The 11,256-nt window shown below is 37.7% G+C and overlaps 1 protein-coding gene and 1 pseudogene across 1 annotated transcript; both read left to right on the top strand.

Moving 5' to 3' along the window:
• The window catches only part of LOC143714420 (uncharacterized), a 596,609-nt gene that overhangs the window by 215,580 nt on the left and 369,773 nt on the right, over positions 1-11,256 (top strand).
• Positions 1,205-10,945, top strand: LOC143714473 (uncharacterized; annotated as a pseudogene). Its single transcript, XR_013195498.1, has 8 exons — positions 1,205-1,265; positions 1,854-1,867; positions 7,458-7,770; positions 7,916-8,227; positions 8,518-8,549; positions 8,741-8,766; positions 10,376-10,446; positions 10,871-10,945. The product of XR_013195498.1 is annotated as an uncharacterized LOC143714473 (transcript).

Here is an 11,256-nt window from a genome sequence, read left to right as displayed (position 1 = left end):
GAAAAACAACGAGTCCAAACAAACCTGACTGTGACAGACACAAAACACAACCATTACTGTGGACAGCAAGTCCGGTCCAACTACGGCATTTATCTTTGTTCTCGGTATGACTCAAGAAATCTGTCAAGACCCGTTTCATTACAAAAGGAAAAAAATAAAATATATTTTTTTCATTATGTTTTAACAAGGAAGAAATATCTTGAGTATCTTCAAAGCATGGTGCCGATGACACATACTGACTTTTCAGTCATTTCACTCTGAAACTCTTGCAAAAAGGTGCACAATGCAATGTATTTTGCGTCTTGCAAAAATGTAGCATTATACAGCTAAATAAACTCAAAATAGACTTTAAAGCATCTCTGAAGCGCTTTAAACAGCTCAGTCTGTGTCACAGCACACACAACCAGCTGACCGAGAATTATCCCCCGTCAGTGCGGCTCGTAACGCTGCGAAATCCACCGGCCAAAGGGAAATTGACTGGCATTTGGTGTTTGTATGTTAATAAAGGAGTCTGGATCTGATCTATTTCTCAGAGCTGGAGAGAGTAAGGCAGAATATTATAATCCGTGTGTAGAAACTCTTCCTGAAGACATTTAATATCTGCTTTACAGACGCTCATGAAGTGTGTGCAAAATACTTTCTGTTTCACCAAACTGAGCTGATGGTAATCATTTCAAAATACCTTAAAAACTGTTTTAGAATTAATTTTCTACAAGTTAGTCATATATTGGAAACGTTTTCAGTAGCAAACTAATTTGATTACTAATAATGTTATTATTTTATTTCTAGATTTTAATTACATGCTGGAAACTGCTAAAAGAAAGAATAATGCAAAAATGTTCTTCACAGTATATGCACTTCTCACATGTTTCACACACACACACACACACACACACACACACACACACACACACACACACACTCTCTCTCACACACACACACACACACACACACACACACACACACACACACACACACACACACACACACACACACACACACACACGTAGAGCAACACTTCACTGTTGCTTCGTGTCACTGTACAGCAACTCTAGCCGGGTTTAAACACTCAGTTGATCAGAACAGAGGAAGTGAATAACCACAGGAGGAGCTGATGGTGTTTAAGGAGGAGCTGTAACTATATATAATGAAGAGGAGGAGCTGTAACTATATATAATGAAGAGGAAGACTGACAGAAACAGAAATGTCTGATAAGTGTGATCTGTGTCTGCTGGGACTGATCATTCTCTCTTCACTTCTCACAGGTAAAGAAATCTGTATTTTCTCTAAACACATTTAGTGGAATTAGTCTCGAAAGAGTTCATTTGAACATGCTAAGTTTATTCTTGCACACATTCACGTTGTGATCTCAGAGTTGTGTATTGATACACACAGATCATACTGTATTATTCCTGATACTGGACATAGTGTCACTCAAACATTTGATGATGAAGCATTATCTTCATATTAAGAGTGTGTCAGTGATTTGAACAGCTCTCTGATAAACACTAGTTAATTCTGGAGAGTGTGTTGTTTGCTTTACAGTTTTTTTCGATCGTTAAACGACAGTGAGCACAACTGGAGCTACATGTGCACAACTCTAACTACAGTCTGCACAGCAGCAGTTCATGTGGACCAAACTCTAGTTCATTTTTCATTGCTTGAACACAGTTTTCAAAACTCTACACACTTATCCCATGACTTTAACCACAACCTGCACAACACTGTGGATTTACAGCACTTTGTTCAAATGCTAACACACTGCTGTCAAAACCGTGAACCACACATTCAAAACAGAATAGATTTCAGCCTTGTGCCTTTCAAACACTGCTGACTGCAATTTCAGCTGAAAGGTTAAGCAGGTCTTGTTTGTTATTTGTTCGAATTACAGTATGTACTTTTAGTTTCTACATTTTTTTTCTCATTACTGTAATTCCGTAAATTACTACAAACTGAAGATTGAAGCAAACTGCTAATTTCATTTACCTTACGTAAAGAATTACTGTATGTTCTAAAAATGTAAATAAATCATCTGAAAGAATGTCACTCTTTTCTTTGAAAAAAATATTACTTTGTATGAAGTCACTGAAATAGTTCAAACTGTAAAGATGAAAAGTTTGTATTTTCTGTATTGGTGTTTAATGCTAGTGTTTTTACCCTCAGTGTGTTCTGAGTGACAGTGTGTGTTATCTCAGTGAGGGTTGTGTATAGTGTTTGGTTGCACTGAGTCTGTTTTGAGCCATGTGATAAGAGTTGTGTTGCTTGGAGTGAGTTTTGCAGGTGATGTGAGCCCATGTTTAGCTCAGGTGACTGTTGGTAGTGCAGACTGTAGTTAGAGTTTTGCACATGTAGCTCCAGTTGTGCTCACTGTCGTTTAGCGATCGAAAAAAACTGTAAGTGAGAATAATATGATTGAAAACTTCTGCTTTTTATGCTGGTATGATTTATGCAGAGGTGGGTAATCCAGGAGTCAAAGAGTAAAAGTCCTGCCATATGTGTATTCCACCCATGAACTCAGTCAGCTGATTTCACTAATTAGTCCTGTCTCCTGTCTGAATGAGCAAATCCAGGTGATTGGAACAAAATACCGAGGAGGACTTTTACTTTCTGAACCTGGACTTTACACCTCTGCATAGCAATGCCACATGCCAGCCAAGAGCAAAGAAATAAACCAGAACTGGACCTTATCGTAGCCAAAAAATCTATGTATATTAAATATGGAGTAATTTCAGCTACAGCCAAAACAATAAGTTTTATTGAGAATTAACAGAGGTTTAACTCAATGTGTTTCATATGAAGTCACCATAACAGTGATCAGTGTTTCCATTATTTGGGCTCTTAACTCTTATTATATATTTTGTCTTTTCTGGCTGCTGTGACAGGGTGTTTGTCAAACACATTTGCAGCAGCAAAGAAAGCTAAAGTGAAATGAGATCAGGTGATGATGGTTTTCGGGTAATGGTTTAATATAATCATCATGAAACAGACTGATTCACTGAGGTATTTTAATCTAACAATTTTGTTTTCACCTTTTTTTCCACAACACATTACCTTGTGTTACTGCAGCACTAGATCAAGCACTATTATAACAATAAGTTAGAAGCCTTTAACAAACATGAGCACAAAAAATTCAGTTTATGATGACACACACAGACATCTACAATCAGCGTATGAATCTCAACAATGGTGACAATCAAAAGTGCTTAGCTGCAATGCATGCTGGGTACCAGCATAGTACAAAACTCCCAGCATGCATAAATTAATAAATTATGCAGCTGAACTGTCTGAACTGAAAGCTGAATTGTCCTACAATTGTGTTTGATTCTAAATATTTGCTTTTATTTTTTGCTGTTGTTTTTGTTGTGAATTAGTAGCTTTTCAGTGATGTTGTGAATTGATCTGCTTATCTAAATATATTTGATTGTCACCATTATTGAGATTGTGCTGATTGTTGATATCTGTGTGTGTCAGTAAGTTTGTTTTTTGAGCTCATATTTGTTAAAAAAAATTTGTAAAGGTTTTTTTTAAGAGATGATTGTTGTAATATTGCTGGTCTCATGCTGCACTAACATGGACTTGTGATTAGTGATGTGTCGTTCATGAACGATTTGTTCATTTTGAACGAATCTTTAATATGACTCGGGACTACCAAGTTGTCTCAGAGAGTGATTCGTTCATTTTGTGTTGACCGCGCATGCGCATTGCGCAACATATGGGTTCTGAATCTGTACTGGAAACAGAAATGATTAGTTCATCTTTCTCGAGTCTTCGTGTTCGGGACGGGTCTGAGTCTTTCGTTCTTCCTGTCATTCTTATAGAGGCTATGCTGTCAGTACCGGAAAGAGAAATGATTAGTTCGTCTGGTTCGGGTTCGGCCTGGTCCGAGTCTTTCGTTCTTCCTGTCAGTCCCATATAGGCTATGCTGTCAGTACCGGAAAGAGAAATAAGTTCATTTTTTCGAGTCTTCGGGTTTGAGTCCGTTCTTTTGTCCCGTGACTTGTAAATGTATTGAATAGCCTAGTAATTCACAACCTTTTTACAAACAAGCACGTAGTTATTGTATAATATAATAGTAGTTAATTCATGTATAATATATAATAAAACACACCACAGAGGCACAAGAAACATTTAGAAAAGAGACGGACAGGGACAATAGGCTAATAAGATGTAACTTTTATTTTTCAGATAATGTTTACTGCACATATTTTGTATTTTGATTCCTAAATATAAAACAATATACATTCAGACACAGTCAATAATACGAATCTAATGTTGTATTCCAGTGGTTCTCAACTCCAGTCCTCGGGACCCACTGCTCTGCACATTTTGTTTGTCTCTCCTATCTGACACACTCAGTTCAGATCAAGGAGTCTCTCCTAAAGAGCTGGTGATCTGAATCAGGTGTGTTAAATAAGGAGACATAAAAAATGTGCAGAGCAGTGGGGACTGGAGTTGAGAACCACAGTTGTATTTGATGCGAGATACCAGCGGTCACGTGACAAAAGAACGAAGGATTTAAAACCCGAACTCGAGACTCGAAAAAAAATGAACTAATCATTTCTCTTTCCGGTACTGACAGCATAGCCTCTATGGACTGACAGGAAGAACAAAAGACTCGGACCTGTCCGAACCCGAACTCGAGATTCGATTTCTCTTTCCGGCCCTGCTGTATCACACACGGCACGGTCGGCCCAGCAGACAGATCAGAGTCAGACATGAGTCGACAAGTAACGTCTTGAGACACGAGAGGAGAACTAACCTGATAAATATGAAGTTGCAAAGGAAAGAACGTCTCGGATCAGGAGGTGAGGTGAACCAACAGAATCAGACTGCAATAGCCTGAACTTAAAGTTGCAGTAGGGAGTTTTGAGAAAATGTTGACTTCGCCTGAAAATTTGAACAAGCACAACTTACAGGTCCAACCCCCTTGCTCTCTGCTGCGCTACAGCCCTCCCTCCACAGCTCCTCCCTCCACAGCTCCTCCCTCCACAGTTCCTCCCTCCACAGCTCCTCCCTCCACAGTTCCTCCCTCCACAGTTCCTCCCTCCACAGCTCCTCCCTTCACAGTTCCTCCCTCCACAGCTCCTCCCTTCACAGCTCCTCCCTCCACAGCTCCTCCCTCCACAGCTCCTCCCTCCACAGTTCCTCCCTCCACAGCTCCTCCCTCCACAGCTCCTCCCTCCACAGCTCCTCCCTCCACAGTTCCTCCCTCCACAGCTCCTCCCTCCACAGTTCCTCCCTCCACAGTTCCTCCCTCCACAGCTCCTCCCTTCACAGCTCCTCCCTCCACAGCTCCTCCCTCCACAGCTCCTCCCCCACAGCTCCTCCCCCCACAGCTCCTCCCCCCACAGCTCCTCCCCCACAGCTCCTCCCCCCACAGCTCCTCCCCCACCGCGGAGCCTGCCGTGAACGCGCAGGCTAGTAAACAGCGACCACCGATGACGGCGGATTATAAACAGTTATGGAACATTCACTAATAGGGACGAAACATCAACAATATGCTTTACATTGACTATGGCCTGCCCATACTTTGACTACAAACTTGGTCCTCAAATCATTATGTATTTTGCAATAGATGTAACTTTATAACGTTGCACTCTTTCTATAAGTTATAAATAGCTAGTAAGAGAACGTTAAAGGATTAGTTCACTTTTAAAAAAACTTTTGCTGATAATTTACTCACCCCCATGTCATCCAAGATGTCCATGTCTTTCTTTCTTCAGTCGAAAAGAAATGAAGGTTTTTGATGAAAATATTCCAGGCTTTTTCTCCATATAATGGACTTCAATAGGACACAAACGTTTCAAGGACCAAATGACAGTTTCAGTGAAGCTTCAAAGGGCTTTAAATGATACCAGACGATGAATAAGGGCCTTATCTAGCGAAACGATCGGTCATTTCAAAAATAAATAAAAAACTTTAAGTTTTATAAGCACAAATGCTTGCCTTGCTCTGTTCTGTGATGCACGTTCGTGATCCTGTTCGAACTCGTTCATCAAAATGAACAAATCTTTTTTCGAGTCATTTCGTTCGTTGAATGAACGAAATGACTCGAAAAAAGATTCGTTCATTTGGATGAACGAGTTCGAACAGGAGAGTCACGAACGACGGTACGCGCTCACGCTGTGCAAGAGAGGGGTGATCAGCGCGTACACGAGCGTGATTGACACTGCTAAGACATTCCTCCTGGCTCTGATTGGTTGTTTCTGACCGGGAGCGGTGTATTTCTGCAAATGGCAATAGGACCACTGGGAGGAGCCAGAGGAGCTTGATTTTTTCCACAGATTATCTGTCTCATATTCTACTTTCAGGACATAATGACAGTTTTAACAAATATTTGTTTACAAAAGTGACCTACTGGAGCTTTAAGACCCAACAACTAATCAAAATAAAACATTTCGGTTTCTTATAATTTGGCTTTGGCTGCATTACCCTATAGTTTATTTTAATTTTATTTTTTTACAAATGTAATCAACATTTTTGTAAGTACTAGATGTGTTGGGATATTTAACGTGCCATTTTAATTATATTATGCTGTAATGAACGAAATGACTCGAAAAAAGATTCGTTCATTTTGCTGAATGAGACTCAAAGATCCGAGTCAGTAAAATGATCTGAACTTCCCACTTCTATTTGTGATGTGAATTTATGATTGGAACAATACAATTGTTAGATTCAAAAAACAATCAGTGAATTTCATGATGATTACAAAACCATCAACAGGTAACCATCATCATCTCATTTCACTTTAGCTTTCTTTGCTGCTGCAAATGTGTTTGACAATCACACTGTCACAGGAGCTAAAAAAAAAGTTTAAACTCTATTAAGAGTTAAGAGCACAACTAATGGAAACACTAATCACTGTTATGGTGACTTCAAATTAAATGTTAGTTAAACCCCTGTTAATTCTCAATACAAACCTTTGTAGACGTCTGACAGAAATAAAGTCAGTCTGGTTAGTAATAAGTGAAGCTGGTAATGCTGTTTGTGGAGTTGTTTAATCCTCCTCTGCTGAGATCTTTACAGATTTAATGTCTTCTTTAATCTTCAGCTGATTTCATCTAAGGCTGTGGCTGAAGTCAGTTGTAGTACTTGTGTTTCTGCTCGTCTCTTTTCTGTTCTCTTCAGAGGTGTAAATTCCAGGTTCAGAAAGTAAAAGTCCTCCTCAGTATTTTGCTCCAATCACCTGGATTTGCTAATTAGCAGTTTTTTCAGCCAGAAAATAGAAATCAGCTGACTGAGATCATGGGTGGAATAAATAAACATATGGCAGGACTTCTACTTTCTGACCCCTGGACTATACACCTCTGTTTATTAATATATATATATATATATATATATATATATATATATATATATATATATATATATATATATATATATATATATATATATATATATATATATATATATTATAATGATCACTGTGATACACTGTGTTTCAGGCACCAGTGTAGAAAGAGACTGATATGTTCATCAGTTCGGCTGAAAATGTCCGTCTGTCCTGTAATAAAGCTCTTTATGACTGCAAATCAACTGTATGGATCTATAACAGATTCAGACATTCAGAGACAGTTGAATTGATTACTGGAGGGATAAAGAAGAAACACATAGAGAGAGATCAGAGACTGAGTCTGGAGTCTGACTGCTCGCTGAACATCAAGAACGTCACAGAAGAAGATTATGGATCTTACAGCTGCAGACAATATGTGAATGGACAATATCACCAACAAGGAACTGATGCCCGTGTTTCTCTGCATGTACTTCATGGTAAGTTTATGATTATGTGGTCAATTTACTGTAAAATTCTTCCTTTAAACTCAGACGATGATTGAAGAGTCTGTGATTTGTGTCTTGTGTTCAGTTTCAGTGTCTCCATCATCATCATCATCATCTTCATCATCATCATCATCATCTTCATCCTCACAGACTGAGATCAGTCCAGGCCGCTCTGTGACTCTCTCCTGTCAGTTGTATTCATATACTGTATTCTCCTGTGATTATTGGGTTCGTTCTGAGAGATTTGAGCTGTTGTGGGTGAATCAGACTGGTGTTGATCTGAAGACAGACTCCAGATATCAGATATTATCATCATCACATCAACATCACTGTATCATCACTCTGACTACAAAACTCCTGAATGAAGATAACAACAGAGAGTGGAGATGTCAGCTTACTCACAGAAATCAACTCAAGACCTCAGTCACATACACTGTCAAGTATTCAGGTGAGGAAACACTGTTAGAAGAGCCTCATAATGTCAGTAACACTGAGGTCTATCAGTATCACTGAACCAGAACAAACTGAGGAACAAAAGCTTCTTTGACTCTCACAGAAGAGAAACTCAAAGCATTGCTTCAAACTAATGAACTGCAGTGAACAGTCCAAAAAGTGATGAAAAATAAAGGAATTGAAACTTGACAGCAAAAATATGAACTTCTTATGGTGATGATCAAAGTTAAAATATGATGGTCATATTGTAGTATTAATCATTTGAAGTAACATTCATCTTCACAGCTCAAGCTGATTCAATGACAGAAGTGAATCCAGTCCACATCACAAACTCTCAGGATCCCTCATCTATAAACACACACGCTTCTGAAGGTACATCATCACTGTCTTTCTCACATCAGTGCTTTTCAGTGCATAATGCTAGAGTTATCTTCAGTGTTAACTAATCACAATATGACTGTCAGATTCTACACTATGGGTGGCTCCCAGCATGCATTGCAGCATGAAGCATGTCACCATTGTTGAGATTCATATGTTGATTCTTGACATCTGTGTGTGTCTAAAAATCTTGTAATGTATTCAACAAATGAAATTCAGAATGTCTGATCTGTGGCAAGAAAGTATTGTTGGTGAATAAAAAATTTTTGATAACAAATTATCACTTTTGGTTAGGGATAAGATTAGTGTATTATTCTACTTTATGATGCTGAAAACTATATCATCTGATCATCTTTGTTCCTGGCTTTCTTTGCAATAAATTATGTGTTTTAGTAAACACTATTTCAAAGACCACAATCTCTCATAAAAAGCCAAGAGTCAAACTGCCCAACACAAGATTGTTTAGCTGGATGTTTTAGTGTAATTTAGTTGTTAAAAGTATAACATTTAAAGACACTTAAATGAACGACTCGAAGAAAGATTTGTTCATTTTGATAAACGAGATCGAACGAGGGAGTCAGTAAAATGATACGAACTTCCCATCACTAATCTTCAGAGATTTAGGCTTAGTCCACACGTACACGGATATTTTTATACACAGTTTTTCCTCCTAACATTATTATTTACCACTATAATAAAAGTTAGGGGTCAGTAAGATTTTTTCCTCTTTGAAAGAAGACTCTAATGTTCACCAAGAAGACTGCATTTATTTGATCAAAAATAAAGTAAAAACAGTAATATTGTGAAATATTATTACACTTTAAAATAACTTTTTTTGTATGTGAATATATTGTAAGATGTAATTTATTCCTGTTTTGGTAAAGCTGCTGAATTTTCTGCATAATTTCAGCATCAATGATCACGTGACACTGAAGACTGGAGTAATGATGCTGAAAATTCAGCTTTGATCACAGGAATAAATTACTTTTTAAAATATATAAAAATAGAAAATATTTAAAAATTGCATTAATTGTACTGTTTTACTGTTTATATAAATGCAGCCGAGGTGCGCATAATAGAAATCTTTTTAAAAATATTTCAAATCTTACCAACACAACTTTTGAACGGTTGTGAGGTTTTACTTACTTTTTGCACGGCCATCAGCATGCAAGGATCTAGGAACATGACAGGTCTGTCACAGAATATTTAGTGTGAAATGTCACATTTATTAGAAATAAACAAACTAGAGCAGAGCTGAAATGCAGAAAAGAGCTGTCTCACATGTGGGACCTCAGAGAGAGAGTAAAATATAACTAACTAATATATACTAATAAACTGCAGATATCCTCGTAAAATGCATGTTAATAAGCAACTAGTCAATATTGAGAATTAGATCCTAAACTAAAGTGTTACCTTTTTATAAAGCATACACTCATTGGGAGCTGAGCCCCGCTAAAATTAAGATCCTAGAATCGGCCCTGTGTGAAGCTGGAGTATTATGTGATGATGATGTTGTGTATATGTGGCATTGTGTGTTGAACTGAACTAACAGACGTGATCCACAGATCCAGCTGATACAGCATCAGAAACTGCTGGATTATTATACAGAGGTACGACACGTTCATTTATACTGACAGCTTTATAACATTAAACTATCAGTCAGTCTGTAAATGCTTCATCAATAACTGTTGATAGTGTAATACCCTTGACTTCAGTCATGTACAGTTTCTCTTCTTCCTCTCATGTTTCCTGCTGTGATAGTGAGTATTGTTGAGATCGCAGTGTTTGCTGCTCCTACTGTGATTCTTCTTCAGATCATCTGTGCAAGAAGAGCTGGTGAGTTTGAGACACACACAATCTGATGATTCACACTCATCTGATCTGAACAATCTGCAATCATGATAAAAACACACACGAGAGGACAGTCAATGCTTTTATTTTGAATTATACGAGTGGACAGTCAATGCTTTTATTTTGAATTATACGAGTGGACAGTCAATGCTTTTATTTTGAATTATAGGAGACGTGAGTCAATGCTTTTATTTTTTATTATACGAGAGGACAGTCAATGCTTTTATTTTGAATTATAGGAGACGTCAGTCAATGCTTTTATTTTGAATTATAGGAGATGTCAGTCAATGCTTTTATTTTGAATTATACGAGAGGTCAGTCAATACTTTTATTTTGAATTATACGAGATGTCAGTCAATGGTTTTATTTTGAATTATGCGAGAGGACAGTGAATGGTTTTATTTTGCAGGGAGGAAGGACTCGAAACACCCAGAGGAAATAGGGATGCCTGCAATATTACAATAAAATACTGGTGAGTTTCGAGCAAATCTGCAACGATATTTAAAATAGCAAAAACTTACAGAGGATTGTTTATTGGTTTATTTTTTTCTTCTCAGAAAACTCTGATCACCTTGCAGAAATAGTGACACCATCAAGTTTAGATTGAAATGTTGTTTTACATAAAAAAGACAGATTTATTTTCATGATTTTATGGATATATTTGCCTACAGTGTTAAGTCATTTTCTTGTGCATCATATATAAACTGCTTTAAATATAATATTAAATACAGTAATGGACAGACTCAGACTGTATAATCCTCTCTCTGTTCTGTGTGATGGAGCTGATTTGGTGAT

The sequence above is a fragment of the Siphateles boraxobius genome, unplaced genomic scaffold (genome assembly GCF_051911475.1).
Source record: "Siphateles boraxobius isolate OS27281-9 unplaced genomic scaffold, OSU_SipBor_1 54, whole genome shotgun sequence".
NCBI lineage: Eukaryota > Metazoa > Chordata > Actinopteri > Cypriniformes > Leuciscidae > Siphateles > Siphateles boraxobius.
The sequence above is the reverse complement of the archived record's forward strand: the minus strand, read 5'-3'. Positions and strand labels throughout refer to the sequence as shown.